Genomic DNA, 16,856 nt, shown 5'->3' with positions numbered 1-16,856 from the left:
GACCGCGGGACGACTTGCAATTTGGATCGCGATGACGTTCGACTGCATCAACTGCGTTTCTTAATGCTTCCCACTTACCAATCTACATGGGTATGTGGATCCGATCTCCCCTCTCGTAGATGCTCATCACCATGGATAGATCTCGTATGTGCATAGGATTTTTTTTTACCATGTAACGTTACCCACAATGGCATCATCAACTAGGTCTATGTGTAGATGACATCTCGAGTAGAACACAAAGGAGTTTGTGGGCAGTGATATTCAGATTTCTTCCCTCCTTAGTCTTATCTTAATTCAGTGGTACTATGGGATGAAGCGGCCCGGACCAACCTTACTCGTCCATGTATGAGACACCGGTTCCATCGATTGACATGCAACTTGTTGCATAAAGATGGCTTACAGGTGTCTGTCTCACCCACATTAGTTGAATCGCATTTGACAGAGGCGGTCCTTGTAGAAGGTTAAATAACAACATGCACATCACCGTTGTGGTTTTGCATAGGTAAGAAGCGTTCTTACTAGATACCCATAGTAGCCACGTAAAACATGCAACAACAAATTAGAGAATGTCTAACTTGTTTTTGCAGGGTATGTTGTGATATGATATGGCCAAAGACATGATGATATATATTTGATGGATGAGATGATCATGTTGTAATAGTTAATATCGACTTGCATGTCGATGCTATGGCAACCGACAGGAGCCATAGGGTTGTATTTAATTATTGTATGACCTACATGTCCATCATTAAGCGCTATGTAATGTTTCACTTTATTGCTAAATGGTAGCAATAGTAGTACAAGCATGGTTGGCGCAACAAACTTGATGGCAACACGATGATGGAGATCATGATGTTGGAGATCATGGTGTTGTGCCGGTGACGGTGGAGATCATGGCGGTGTTTTGGAGATAGAGATCAAAAGCTCAAGATCATGGCCATATCATGTCACTTATGATTTGCATGTGATGTTATCCTTTTTGTGCACCTTGGTTTGCTTAGGACGATAGTAGCATTATAAGGTGATCCCTCACTAAAATTTCAAGATAAAATTGTGTTCTCCCCGAGTGTGTACTGTTGTGAAAGTTTGTCGTTTCGAGACACCACGTGATGATCGGGTGTGATAGACTCTACGTTCACATACAATGGGTGCAAGACAGTTTTGCACATGCGGAACACTCGGGTTAAACTTGACGAGCCTAGCATGTATAGACATGGGCTCAAAACACAAGAGAACGGAAGGTCGAACATGAGTCATATACTCCCTCCGTCCCAAAATAAGTGTCTTAAGCTTAGTACAACTTTGTACTAGCTCTAGTAAAAAGTTAAGACGGTTATTTTGGGACGGAGGGAGTAGTAGATATGATCAAGATGAAGGTGTTCACCATTGAAACCAGCTCATGTCACGTGATGATCGGACTTGGGTTGGTGGATTTGGATCATCTATCATTCGAATGACTAGAGGGATGTCAATTTGAGTGGGATTTTTTTAGTAATATGATTAACTAAACTTGTTATCTTGAACAATAGTCTAAGTAATCTTTGCAAATTTATGTTGTAGATCAATGGCTCGCACAGTAGCACCCCTGAATTTTAATGTGTTCCTAGAGAAAGCCAAGCAAAAAAGATGATGGAAGTAACTTTGTAGTATGGGCCCATAATCTGAGGATTGTCCTCACAGTTTGCCAAAAGGCTTATGTCCTTGATGCACTGCTTGGTGATGCGCTCCCCTCCTCGCGGTTGAAGACATTATGAACGTTTGGTAGTCGCATCTGGATGACTACTTAGTAGTTCAGTATGCAATTTCGTATGGCTTAGAACCGGGACTTCAAAGACGTTTTGAACGTCATGGAGCATATGAGATGTTCTAGGAGTTGAAGTTCATTTTTGAAAAGAATGCCCGGATCGAGAAGTATGAGGCCTTCGATAAGTTCTATGCTTGCAAGACGGAGGAGAATGGGTCTGCGAGTGAACACATACTCAGAATGTTTGGGTATTCCAACCTTGTGGCTGAATTGGGAATTGTTCTCCCGCCAGAGGCAAGCACTGACATAGTTCTTTAATCACTACCACCTAGCTATAAAGGCTTCATGTTAAACTATAACATGCAAGGGATGAATAAATCAGTCGTCGAGCTATTTGTGATGCTGAAAGTCGCTGAGTCAGAAATTCAGAAAGAACATCAAGCGTTGATGGTCAATAAAACCACTAATTAAAAAAATGGCAAGGGCAAGAAAGGTAACTCCACGAAGAGTGGCAAAGTAGTTGCTCCTCCCGTGAAGAAACCCAAGGTTGGACCCAAGCCACAAACTGAGTGCTTTCATTGCAAGGGGACTAGTCACTGGAAGCGGAACTGCCCAAAGTATCTGGCCAACAAGAAGGCAGCCAACACCAAACAAGGTATGTATAATACATGTTATTGATGCGTACCTCACCAACTCTTGTTGTAGTGCTTGGGTATTTGATACCAGTTCTGTTGCTCACATTTGCAACTCAAAGCAGGAACTACGAAATAGATGGAGGTTGGCGAAGGACGAAGTGACGATGCGCGTGGGAAATGGTTCCAAGGTTGATGCGATCGTTGTCGGCACGCTCTCACTTGAATTACCATATGGATTAGTGATGAACCTGGATAATTGTCATTTAGTGCTTGCGTTGAGCATGAACATTATATCTGGATCTTGTTTATTGCGAGATGGTTACTCATTTAAATCAGAGAATAATGGTTGTTCTATTTATACGAGTAATATATTTTATGGTCATGCAACCAATGTGAGGGGTTTGTTCTTGTTGAATCTCGATAGTGATGATACACATGTTCATAACATTGATGTCAAAAGATGTAGAGTTGACAATGAGAGTACCACTTTCTTGTGGCATTGCTGCTTAGGTCATATTGGTGTAAAACGCATGAAGAAACTCCATGATGATGGACTTTTGGAGTCACTTGATTTTGAATCACTTGACACATGTGAACCATGCCTCATGGACAAGATAACCAAAACTCCGTTCTCCGGAACAATGGAGCGAGCAAGTGACTTATTGGAAATCATACATACTAATGTGTGTTGTTCGATGAGCATTGGGGTGCACGGTGAATATAGTTATTTTCTCAGCTTCACTGATAACTTAAGTAGATATGGTTATATTTACTTAATGAAACACAAGTCTGAAATATCTGAAAAGTTCAAGAAATTTCAGAGTGAAGTGGAGAATCATTGTAACAAGAAGATCAAATTCCTACGATCTGACTAAGGAGGAGAATATTTGAGTTATGAGTTTGGCACTCACCTAAGACAATGTGCAATTGTTTCACAGTTGACACCGCCCGGAACACCACAGCGTAATGGTGTGTCCGAACGTAGTAATCGAACCTTATTGGATATGGCGTGTTCTATGATGTCTTTTGCCGATTTGCCACTATCATTTTGGGGTTATGCGTTAGAGACAACTGTATTCACTTTAAATAGGGCACCATCTAAATCTGTTGAGATGACGCCATATGAAGTGTGGCTTGGTAAGAAACCAAAGTATTCGTTTCTTAAAGTTTGGAGATGTGATGCTTATGTCAAAAAAGCTTCAGCCTGAAAAGATGGAACCCAAAGCGGAGAAATGCGTCTTCATAGGTTACCCAAAAGAGACAGTTGGGTACACGTTCTATCTCAGATCCGAAGGCAAATTATTTGTCGCTAAAAACATAACATTTATCGAGAAAGAGTTTCTCTCGAAAGAATTGAGTGGGAGGAAGATAAAACTTGATGAGGTTATTGAACCTTTGCTCCAACCAGAGAGTAGCGCAGCGCAGAAAGGTGTTTCTATGGAGCCTACACCAGTTGAAGAGAAAGCCAATGATGATGATCATGAAGCTTCAGATCAAGTTGTTGTCGAACCTCTTAGGTCGACAAGGGCACGTACTGCTCCTCACTGGTATGGTAACCCTGTCTTGACAACAATGAACCTACGAGCTATGGAGAAGTGATGGTGGGCCCAGATTCCAACAAATGCTTAGAGGCCATGAAATCCGAGATAGGATCCATGTATGAAAAAAAAGTGTGGACTTTAGAAGTATTACCTTAAGGGGAAATGCCATTCAGAATAAATGGATCTTTAAGAAAAGGATGGACGCCAACGGTAATATCACCGTCTATAAAGCTTGACTTGTGGCAAAGTGTTTTTCACAAGTTCAAGGAGTTGACTACGATGAGACTTTCTCACGTGTAGCTGCATTTTTTGATTATGAAATTTGGCAAATCGATGTCAAACCAGTGTTCCTTAACGGTTTCCTTAAGGAAGAGTTGTATATGATGCAATCGAAAGGTTTTGTCGATCCAGATTATGCTGACAAAGTATGCAGACTCCAGCGATCCATTTATGGACTAGAGCAAGCATCTCCGAGTTGGAATATGCACTTTGATGAGGTGATCAAGGCATTTGGGTTTCTACAAGTTTTTGGAGAAGCTTGTATTTACAAGAAAGTGAGTGGGAGCTCTATAGCGTTTCTAATATTATATGTCGATGACATAATTGTTGATTGGAAACAATATAGAATTTTTGGGAAGCGTAAAGGATTACTTGAATAAGAGTTTTTCAATGAAGGACCTAGGAGAAGCTGCTTACATATTAGGCATCAAGATCTATAGAGATAGATAAGGACGCTTAATAGGACTTTCACAAAGCGCATACCTTGACAAAGTTTAGAAGAAGTTCAAAATGGATCAGTCCAAGAAAGGGTTCTTGCCTGTATTACAAGGTGTGAAGTTGAGTAAGACTCAATGCCCAGTAACTTGAGAAGATAGATAAAATATGAGTGTCACCCCCTATGTTTCTGCCATAGGGTCTATCATGTATGCAATGATGTGCACAAGACCTGATGTCAGCCTTGCCATAAGTATGGAGGGAAGGTTTCAAAGTGCTCCAGGAATGGAACGCTCGACAGTGGTCAAGAATATTCTAAAGTACATGAAAAGGACTAAGGAAATGTTTCTCTTGTATGGAGGTGATCAAGAGCTTGTCGTAAAGTGTTACATTGATGCATGCTTTGACACTGATCCGTATGACTCTAAGTCTCAAACCGGATATGTATTTGTTCTCAATAGGGGTGCGGTAAGCTAGTGCAGTTCCAAGCAAAGCATGGTAGCCGATTCTACATGCGAAGCGGAGTACATAGCTGCCTCGGAGGGGGCTAAAGAAGGTGTCTCGATGAAGGAGTTCATGACATATCTTGGAGTTGTGCCCAGTGCACTAGATCCAATGACTGTTCTCCAACAACACTGGTGCCATTGCTCTAGCCAAGGAACCAAGGTTTCACAAGAGTACCAGACACATAAAGCGACACTTCAATTCCATCCGCGATTAAATTAAGGAGGAGGACATAAGTATTTGCAAAGTGCACACGGATCTAAATGTTGCACACCCATTGACTAAGCCTCTTCCACGAGCGAAATATGATCAACACTAGAACTGTATGGGTGTTAGATTCATTACAATGTAAATCACATAGTGATATGAGCTAGACTATTGACTTTAGTGCAAGTGGGAGACTGTTAGAAATATGCCCTAGAGACAATAATAAAATGGTTATTATTATATTTCCTTGTTCATGACAATCGTTTATTATCCATGCTAGAAGTGTATTGATTGGAAACTCAAATAGATGTATGGATACATAGACAACACACCGTCCCTAGTAAGCCTCTAAAGGACTAGCTCGTTGATCAAAGATGGTCAAGGTTTCCTGGCCATAGACATGAGTTGTCATTTGATAATTGGATCACATCATTAGGAGAACGATGTGATGGACAAGACCAAAAACTATGAACGTAGCATATGATCGTGTCAATTAATTGCTACTGTTTTCTGCATGTCAAAGCATCTGTTCCTATGAACATGAGATCGTGCAACTCCCGGACACCGGAGGAATGCCTTGTGTGTATCAAACGTCACAACAGAACTGGGTGACTATAAAGGTGCTCAATAGGTATCTCCGAGGGTGTCTGTTGGGTTTGCGTGAATTGAGAATGGGATTTGTCACTCCGTATCTCTAGCGCCCACTCAATAATACAACATCACAAGAAGCTTGCAAGCAATGTGACTAAGGAGTTAGTCACGGGATCTTGTATTACGGAACAAACAAAGAGACATGCTCGTAATGATATTGAACTAGGTACGCAGATACCGACAATTGAATCTCAGGCAAGCAACATACCGATGGACAAAGGGAACATCGTACAAGATTAACTGAATCTTTGACATAGATGTTCAACTGATAAAGATCTTCGTAGAATCTGTAGGAATGATATGGGAATCCAGGTCCCGCTATTAGTTTTTGGCCGGAGACTGTCTCGGTCATGTCTACACATTTCTCGAACCCACAGGGTCTGCACACTTAAGGTTCAGTGACGTTTCGATATTATTGAGTTATGTGTGTTGGTGACCGAAGGTTGTTCTGAGGCCGATATGAGATCCGAGATGTCACGAGGAGCTCCGGAATGGTCCGGAGGTAAAGATTTATATATAGGAAAGTGGTATTTGGGTTCCGGAAAGGTTTCAGGCATTTCCGGTAGTGTACCGGGAGTTCACCCCAAGGGGCCACATGGTCCCAAGAGGTGTTTCACCAGACCCTGATGGGCTGGCCAGACGACTCCATAAGGGGCCCATGTGCCCAAGAGGAAAAAGGTGGAGGGTGGAGTACTCCTCCCCACGCCCACCTCCTTGTAGGAGGTCGACCCCACCTCCTTTGCAGGCGGCCAAAGGCCCTATGGGAAACCCTAGGGCACCTCCTCCCACCCCTTCCTCCTATATATAGTGGAGGTTTTGAGGCAGGCAACAACTAAAAAGCTAGGTGCTGCCCTCTCCTTTGTAGATCGTCTCCCTCCTCTAGATTAGTTCGGTAGAGCTCGGCGAAGCTGTGGCATATTAGATCACCACCATTGCCACCACATCGTTGTGCTGCCGGAGAACTCATCTTCCTCTCCGCCCTTTCTTGCTGGATCAAGGAGGAAGAGATCATCATCGAGCTATGCGTATGCTGATCGCGGACGTGCCATCCGTTCGACACTAGATCGTGATTGGATCACGGGACGACTTGTGATTTGGATCGCGAAGACATTCAACTACATCAACCGCGTTTCTTAATGCTTCCCGCTTAGTGATCTACAAGGGTATATGAATCCGATCTCCCTCTCGTAGATGCCATCACCATGGATAGATCTTGTATGTGCGTAGGAATTTTTTTTGTTTCCCATGCAACATTGCCAAACAATAAATTTCGTGGTTTGTGTACAGTGTACTAACCTCCACCGAGTGTTTAATCTATCGATAGCAGCATCCTCGGATATAGACACAGTTCGTAGTAGGTCACAATGTGGGTCAACGGTAATAAAGAAACGACACACTTAATTATTCTGAGATGTCACAAGGTGATCAGTGAGGATCGGTATGGTAAGTTAATTGCGGTGGTTACATGGTAACCCGAGATGGTAAGCAGGCCCGGGGGACCAAGATTAATTTCACATGCACATCATGATGGCATCATATTCATGTTTATGCATTGACCTATAAAATACCTTATTATTGTTTGTTGTATTTGCTTAGTTTGTTGTCAACTTTCGAGTACATTCAAAGTACTCACCTCGCTTATCATGCCACATGCAGGACAAGTCGTGCGAGGTGTTGACGTCAACCGGTTTGGTTCTATCTAGTGTTGTGTCCCAAAAGTGTCCTTGTGGAGTGGAGTCCCTCTACTTCGTTGTTCCGCAACCGCGTAGTAGTTTTCCCTATCTTCGAGGCCCTCGAGTTGCCTACTAAATAATGTAGATAAGCGCAGCCGCATCGTGTGTGCCATTTGGCCTCACTTATAATGTAAGGTTGAACATTTGTATCTACGAGAGATCAATAAAGCGGTTTTCTTGTGTACCAAGTTGTTGTTGTTGCCAGAAGACTTGATCTGTGTGCTGCAAAGCAAGGTAAGCCGGTTGCTCTAAGCCGGGGTGCCACATGTAATGTTCTTGTTCCATATATATCAAGGGTACTATTAATCAAACTTAAATTTATATTGATGTTTTTGTATATTACTTGAATTTATATCATCAATGCGTGCGATGGTGCAACTCTCTATGTATATTTACGTAAGATTAAGTTAAGATTTATGTAAACGCGAGCAATGCCTATGTGGAAATAGCAGGCGACGCTGATTCGGTTTTGCATGCCCGTTGGTCCCACACCTTAGCCGCAGGCTGTGTAGGATCAATAGGCCATTCAAAATCGGTAATGCATTAGGCCAAATATCGGTCACATGCAAGTGTATGCACCGGCGATGCAAATGCATGAGGCCTTATACGTCGGTCCCATGAACCAGCACCGGCGAAACGAACACGTGCGACCTTACATGTTGAAAGGACGAGGACGTCGCCTAGAGGGGGGGTGAATAGGCGCTTTAAAATAATTACGGTTTAGGCTTGAAAAAATGCGGAATAAAACTAACGTTTAATTTGTCAAGCACAAAACCTAAAACACCTAGGCTCAACTATGTGCACCAACAACTTATGCTAAGCAAGTTAAACAACTAAGTGATACCAAGATATATGACAAGAAACAATATGGCTATCACAAAGTAAAGTGCATAAGTAAAGGGTTCGGGTAAGAGATAACCGAGGCACGCGGAGACGATGATGTATCTTGAAGTTCACACCCTTTTGGATGCTAATCTCCGTTGGAGCGGTGTGGAGGCACAATGCTCCTCGAGATGCCACTAAGGCCATCGTAATCTCCTCACGCCCTCGCACAATGCAAGATGTCGTGATTCCACTAAGGGACTCTTGAGGGCGGTCACCGAACCCGTACAAATTGCAACCCTTGGGGGCGGTCACCGGTACCCGTACAAATGGCTCGGGGCAATCTCCACAACCTAATTGGAGACCCCGACGCTTGCCCGGAGCTTTACACCACAATGATTGAGCTCCGAGACACCACCAAGCTTCTAGGATACCAAAGCATCCATGAAGAACAATCTCTAGGGTACTAAGTACCAAAGGGTAATAAGCTTCTCAACTTCTCACTTCCACTTATCACCGTGGAGAACTCAAACCGATGCAACTAATGCAATGGCAAGAACACACGAAGTGGTCAAGTCCCTCACACTCAAATCCCTCCACACCAACAAAAGCTATGTAGACATATGAGAGGAAGAACAAGGAGCTCACGAAGAACTCCAAGATCTATATCCAAGGGGTTCCCCTCACATAGAGGAGAAAGTGATTGGTGGAGATGTGGATCTAGATCTCCTCTCTCTTTTCCCTCAAGAACTAGCAAGAATCATTGGAGGGACTGAGAGTTAGCAACCTCTAAGAAGGTCAACAATGGGGGAAGAACACGAGCTCACCGGATAGATAAGGCCAATTGGGAAGATGATCCCCTTTATATAGTGGGGGAACGAATCAGACCGTTACCCCCACTTATAGCCCACGCACAACGGTACTACCGCTGGCGAGGAGCTGTACTACCGCTGCCACTAGCAGTACTACCGCTGGCGAGGAGCGGTACTACCGCTGCCCCTAGCGGTACTACCGCTAGCGAGGGGCGGTACTACCGCTAGGCCACCTCTTGGAAAAGTATTCGCAAAAAGTCTGACGAAGTACAACCGCTCAGAGAGAGGTACTACCGTCCCGAAGCAGTACTACAGCCCACCCGGAGCGGTACTACCGCTAGGAAGCGGTATACCGCCCACCCGGAGCGGTACTACCGCTTGGCACAAGCGGTACTACCGCTTGCCACTGAAATAGCCATAACTTTGGCATACGAGCTCTCAATCGAGCAAACCCAAGCTTGTTGGATTCAGAAGGACAAGAGCTATCCAAACATCGAAAACATCATAGTAGATGCATATGGACTCCGTTTTCGATGAATTCGAGCTTGTCATGAAGATGGCCATAAGCTCTAAAACTCACAAAGAGAAACACCAAACAATAACCAAGAAGTATGATGCAAGGATGCAAATGGTTTGAGCTCTCAACGAACGATACGATCGAGCGACTCACTTGAGATTCCCCCTTGACAGTACGACAATCTATCCTAAAACAGAAAACATGTAGTGCCCCAAGTGTAAACCTTCCCTATTTGGAAACTTATTGCAAGTGGGTCCAGCTTGTCAGAGATTTGATGATATCATTTGTGCCATGACTTCTTGTGATGTCGCTTGTATTTTTTTCTTCCTTGCATGCATGCATGGCATATCATATCTTCCTTGTTTCCTTGTGACTTTGTGATTGAAAGGTGGTAGTGATGATGTGGGGTCTTGTGAGTTCTTGTGATGTGGGTGCATTTGTGTTGTGGTGAAAATAGAAGTGGTAGTGTGGTGTTGGATCTTTAAGAAACCCTTTGGTTGCAAACCCCTCTCTCTCTTTATTCCCTAGTTGAAATAGTTGCTTGTTCCTTCCCTGTTTTTAAAATGTACATAGTTTAGAGAATATTGTGAGGATGATGGAGTGTCATATTTGTTGTTTTGTTCAGTTAAAATAAGGGTGCAAATAAATCCAAAACAGAAACTAAATTGCTGTTTTGCATTTATTCAAGTTGCTCCAAAAATTCCCGTTGTAATTTATTCAAAAATGTTAAATGTTTTCATGACCAGGGGCATTTTTATTTTGTTTTTATCTCCTACAGAAAGCCCTGGTCTATTTTTCCTTTTCTCTAGTTTTTCTGTTAATGGGAATTAGCCCAGGCGCTTCTCCCTCTATCTGCCGCCCTAGTGGGCTTCCTCCCACTTAGGCCGGCCCAACCTCCCCTCTCTCAAGCGCACGGCGCCTTCTTCCTCCCCCTTTCCAGCGAGGCAGAGGCCCCACCTGTCATCCCCTCTCTCCCGTTCCCCTCTGTTACACCGAGATAGGGCACACGCACATGGTCGATGGCACGCCCACGCTCCCCCCTCACGCTATTTATCCCCTTGGCGTCCGTGCAGAGACGCTAGGGTTCCTCCCCGCCGCCGCTCCGTCCAGATCTCGACCCCCCTCTCTCTCTCGTCGCAGCAAGGTAAGAGGAGACTCAGATCTGCCATGGCCGACGGGTGAGGGTCGTCGACGCCGACGTTCTACTGCCCCTACCTCCTCTTCGAAGGCTCCAGCAGCTCGAGGGCTCATCCAGGAGCTCGTTCCCGCTGCTGGATCGACCTCCCCCGCTCTGCTTCCTCTACTTCCCGACGGCGCCTCTCCTCCGACGAGCAGCTTCACCGACGGCCTTCTTCCTCTACTTCCTCCACGGGCCGCTCCCTCCTCGACCCGTACATGAGGTAGAGCTCCTCCTCGTTCCTTCCTATCCCGGATCGGGCACCTTAGCAGTATAAATCGACGGCGAGTTGTCTCTGTCACCGGATCCGCTGATCGCCATGTTCACGTCGCTGTAGAGCCCCTCGGGCATAGATGGTAGTAGGAATGAGCTCATGTGGGTGTGGGCTTCCTCCCATCCACGAGCCGGAGAAGGATTTGGCATGTACCGCCGACGAGCACCTCCCCTGTTCCGGCCAGCCGTCGGTAGTAGATGAGCAGCGAGGACCCTTCGTCTGTTTCTTTGCGCATATTAGTTCAGTAGACGTAGCGTAGCCCAGTGGTCTGTGTGTGTGGTGTGCCTGTTGGAGGGCGCGGGTTTGACCCCCCCCCCCCTCGGCGCTATTTTGTTTTCTGATTTTTCCTGCACAGTAGCAACAGGGACATGTTAGCCTGTTTGCTCCCCCTAGCCTGTCGATGAAGTGGCAGTGGTGTAGTGGTAAGCTCTCTTGCTGTGTACCAGGAGGTACTGGGTTCGATCCCAGGAGCCCCTGTGGCATATTTTTTCTGTCTTCTACATTTTTCTATTTTTTTCTGTTGTGATCCTACACTTTGTGCCTAATCCAATAGGTATTAAAGTGGCATTTTAATTCCTTTTGCCTGCTAGATAAATAGTGGCAGGTTGATGTGTGTGTGTGTGTGTTGTGCACACACTTGTAGGAGTGATGTGTGTGTGTTATGTGAGTATGTGGTGTTGATGCTTGTGTGTCTGTGTAGTTGCTTTGAGTAGAGTTGTGAGGGTTGATTCATGTTAGTAGGAATGCAAGACTAGCTTGATCAAGTGTGCTGCCCATATTTCTTGTGTAGTGATCTTATAAGTTCTAGAGGAGTGTGTATGTGTGTGTGGAGGGTCTCCCCCCCCCTCACCACATCTACCTTGTGTGTGTGAGCTTGTTCTAGTGATTTTTTTTGCTATCATAACATGTGTAGGTATGTGTTTTGATCTAGAGCATGATGTGCTTGTGGGTGATGTGGAGTAGATGTGTGTGTGTGAGAAGCATTCCACCTTTGCAAGCAAGTTATGCACCTTCACATGACCATATGTGAGAGGGCATGGTGTTTTGTTTGTGTGGATAGCTTGGTAGAGGTGCTTGTGATGTTGATGTGTTATGACACACATACATGGGGTCAAAACCCTCATGTAACCATTGGTGTTGTGCACATGAACAAGCATCCATGTAGGAGTTGATCTAGTGAATGCACATGAGATGTTGCACTATTCACTATATAGGAATCTATGTTGTTTTTCCTTCCTAGTTTGTGATCACTTGTTCCAAGCAAGTGCATATGTTTTATGTATGTTTTTGGGGTAGAAAGATCCCAGGAATCCAATGGTGAAATCATTTTTGCCATTGGAGCATTTTCTGAAAAATAATATTTACATTTTCTTCTAAGTTTAGAGCTTGGTTCCATGAATTGTGATGTGCTCCTGTATTTGTTTCTTGGTTGTGGCAGTAGATGGTGACCCCCTCTACCACATGTTGGTTTCCATTCATGATTTGGAATCCATGTGTGCAAGTTGTGCCCATCCAAATTAGGCATGTCGCTGAAATTCCAGATTAGTGAAAATCTGAGATTTTCACTAAGTCTGAGAATCTGGTTATATTTTCTTCTCCTGTAGATGAGGTTGTGCTGGTCATTGTGTTTTGATCTAGCCTTATCTTTCAACTACAAAGTTGGACCTGATATGTTTGTATTGCTCCCTATAAAATTTCATGTCATTTGGAGTCCTGTAGGTATTGTTTTGGATGCTGTCAAAAAGCTTCAGAGCAAAGACAGAAAGTTAGGTGCAGGAATTTTTACTAAGTCCCTGAGATCTGATGGTTTTGGGCAAGTTTGCAGTCTTATAACTTCCTGTTTAATTCCTTTTTGTGTGATTCTTGCTTGTGCTGGTAGCATTCTTGGCTAGCTACAGCCACATATATTATTTGTCATATTTGGGTGGCTGTAGGGATGTTGCATGGAGCTCACAAAGTGCTAAGATGCAGTTTATGGCGGATTGTGAAGTTTTGTCATTTTTATGTTTGTGAGTGCTTAGTTGGAGATGTGGTGTTCTTCCTTGCTCCAACCCATTCATGTTGGGTTGTTATATGTCTTGGCAACCTGGAAATACCATGGTTGTGCCATTTGAGTGTGTGGTGATGATTTTGACACGTAGGGCTTCATATCTTGTTTCGTTGATTCCCGTTGATCCGTAGCTCCGATTGTGATGTTCTTTATGTGGTTTTGCATCGTTTTCATGAGATGCATCTCTTCATGTCAGTCCCATGCATGTCAAAATAGGTTAGCATGCAATTCTGTCCAGGAACTTGTTTTAGCTCCTTAAGCTTGTGTTAGTGATAGAAATAGTGATGCATGCTCATTCTTCATCTCATGCATCATGTGCTTGTTGCATCTTGAGGTGCTGTTGTTCATTGGATGTTATTCTTATGTTGGGTAGCACCAGGATCGGAGAACGAGTACATGGATTCGGGAGAGTACGTGCAGGACGAACAAGAACCATTCCAAGCTGAGGATATCACAGGCAAGATGATATGACCTTGATTCCATCTCTAGACTTGTTATGCTAGTTTGCGGTTCCATGTCATATTGCTCGCTGCCTACCACTGAAATATTTGCCTCTTGATATGACATGAACCCAAACACTGACCCCTTCCTAGCAAACTTGAATGGCTAAGTAGGCTTTGCTCAGCTACTAATGTTAGCGTTGCTAGATGCAGGTGCTTTGTCTCATGTGACAACATGAGCTTGATATCATTATCTTAAATTCTGTTATTTAATTAATGCACCTATATACTTGGTAAATGACGGAAGACCTAGCCTTTTGCCGAGTGCTTTGTTCCGCTATTGCCGCCATAGTTACCGCCTACCGGTGTTTGATTCCATATTGATCGCTCCTAACACGTTCGAGGTTCTTATGGGGACCCCCTCGATAAATCGCGTAGTGTTAAGACTTGTCCGGCAGGACCCAACATTGGTGTTAATTTGCTAATCACTTAATAATAATCTGCATAGGGAATAGCTACCCCGAGGAATTTTATCAACAACCCGGGCGAGTGCTCCTCATGAGTGTTGGCCCCACCTGACCGATGTCCGGGGCCCCACTGGTCACCCAGAGGTTTAGCCATCCCGACGTCTAGCTCATCCGTCGTGTCCTGAGACTGAGATACGCGGCTCTTATCAGGGTCGTCGACACGACGGGAGGTCCTGCTAGTCTTGTCTTACCTTAGCGATATATCTTGCGTATAGGAATCCCAGTGAAGCTTTGGTTCTCCCCAGAGTTGAGGTTTTCCTCTAAGGAATCCGACGAGATCACGAGGTTCGTGATAGAGGATTACTTTGCGGCCTGTGTATGTTTGTGATGGACTAGTTGGAGCACCCCTGCAGGGTTTAATCTTTCGGAAAGCCGTGCCCGCGGTTATGTGGCAACTTGGAATGTTTTGTTAACAACCGGTATTAGATAACTTAAACAAAAGCTAATAAAATTGCCAACTGTGTGCGTAACCGTGACTGTCCCCTCGAAGATCTCTCTTCGATCGGGAATACGGTGGGGTTAAGAATGACGTAGGTAGGTGTTCAGGATCACTTAGTGATCAAGTATTCACGACCGCTAGTATAGACCACCTTCATAATTGCTCTACGTAAGTTAGCCACCAAATCAAGCTTACGATGTTGTAACCTTAAACACTTCACCTTATCCTACCTAATAACTTGACTAGTTCTGGCACCAAGGTCTTAGATTGCTGAGTCCCCGTGGCTCACGGATTCCTCCACAATACCAACAGGTTCAGGTACCCCAGAGACAGATGATCCCGACGGCACGCAGCTGGCGTGGCAGTACGATGAGGAGACAGACCGTCTGTACGTGAACTATCCAGAAGATTGAGGCGTGGTCGTGATCGTGGGCCTGCAGGTAGGGTAGCATAGCCTTTCTATGTTTTGTAGTCCGTAGCGGAATTACCTTGGTTGTATGTGTGATGTACTCTGAGATATTTATGAGAAGGCAATTGAACCCGTGATTGTCTGTCTTTATTATTATGTATGTGTTGTGTTACCTGTTTGCGAGACACTTAGATGCGCTCCTTTCCAATTCGGGGCCTCGATCCCCAGATCGGAAAGGACCGCATCTTGGTCGTTACAAAACCCATCAAGGGCAAACCTATACCTTGCACCTCGTCCTCTTGAGCTAGATGACGATGATCTTGGCTTCCTCAAGATGGACCACCTTGTTGATTGCGTTGGCTTGATGAAGACTAGTTGATTGCTTCCCCATACACAACATGGGTGAGCCGCTCTTCATCATATCTTCACTAGTCCATTGCCACCACAATGGACGGCAAGCTTCAAGCATGATATCTTCGTGCTGATCCACTTGAACTTGCACACAGCAATCTTGATGACGATCACCACTTGACGTCATCCTTCATGGGTTGTATGAGATCTTCCTCTAGACGCAAGCCCATGGAAACACACCTAACCCCACATAGAACTGTCACGAAGACCATGGGTTAGTACACAAACATGTAATGGACAATGCTTACCATACCATGGGATCACTTGATCCCTCTCGGTACATCTTGTACGCTTTGTGTGTTGATCATCTTGATTTACTCTTTGTCTGACGATCTTGATCAACCTTGTGTCTCTATGACCATTCTTTGGATAATACCTTGGTCATCATATAAACTCCGCGAACCCAACAGATGGACTTCAAGAAGTGCCTATGGACAAATCCTATAAATATAACTTAAGGCAACCATTAGTCCATAGGAATTGTCATCAATTACCAAAACCACATATGGAGAAATATGCTCTAACACATGTTGGTCCCGCACGTTAGCATCGTTGATGGAAACACATGCGGCCTTACATGTCGGTCCCATGCGTCAGCATTGGTGATGCGAATGCATGTGGCCTTATAAGTTGGTCCCACGTGGCAGCACCGACGTAGTGATGGTCAAAGGCTTTCACCCGAAGGTAAGGAACCATTTATCCTCTTGTGAGGCGCGGGCGAGAGGAGGGGGAAACTCAGCACTCGGAGTTGGGCGGGGATAAAAATGAGGTGAACGAAGGAAAGAAGGACACGAAAATAGAAATCCCTATAATCAACATGTTCTTAGAACCATATAATAAACATGTTGGGAATATGATTGTCGCCCCAGTTCATGATCTACCAAAACCAAAACAAAAGGAAACACAAAATAGTGTCGACACAGGCCGCATTCTTCTAAATATGGCCCCCCAAATAAGGAATGGAAGTGGGACGAGCTCGTGGACAATTCCAATGAAAGCTTAGTGTTAATTTTACAGCTGGTTGTGAACTAAATAAGGAGTTTCACATAGGATAAGACGGCCACCGCTTGCATCCCTACTCCAAATTAAATTAAAGCATTACTACATTAGATTAGATAGATGGATCATATTCTATCTTATTCGGTTGGCATGCATGTCCGTGTTTCAATCTTGTACGTCTACTTCCACTCGTAGTGACGCCCTCACTACGCCGTGGCATGCACCTGTTTCTTGTCACGACACAACGAAA

The sequence above is a fragment of the Hordeum vulgare genome, chromosome 4H, assembly GCF_904849725.1.
Source record: "Hordeum vulgare subsp. vulgare chromosome 4H, MorexV3_pseudomolecules_assembly, whole genome shotgun sequence".
NCBI classification, from domain to species: Eukaryota; Viridiplantae; Streptophyta; class Magnoliopsida; order Poales; family Poaceae; genus Hordeum; species Hordeum vulgare.
Note: the sequence above shows the minus strand (reverse complement) of the source record.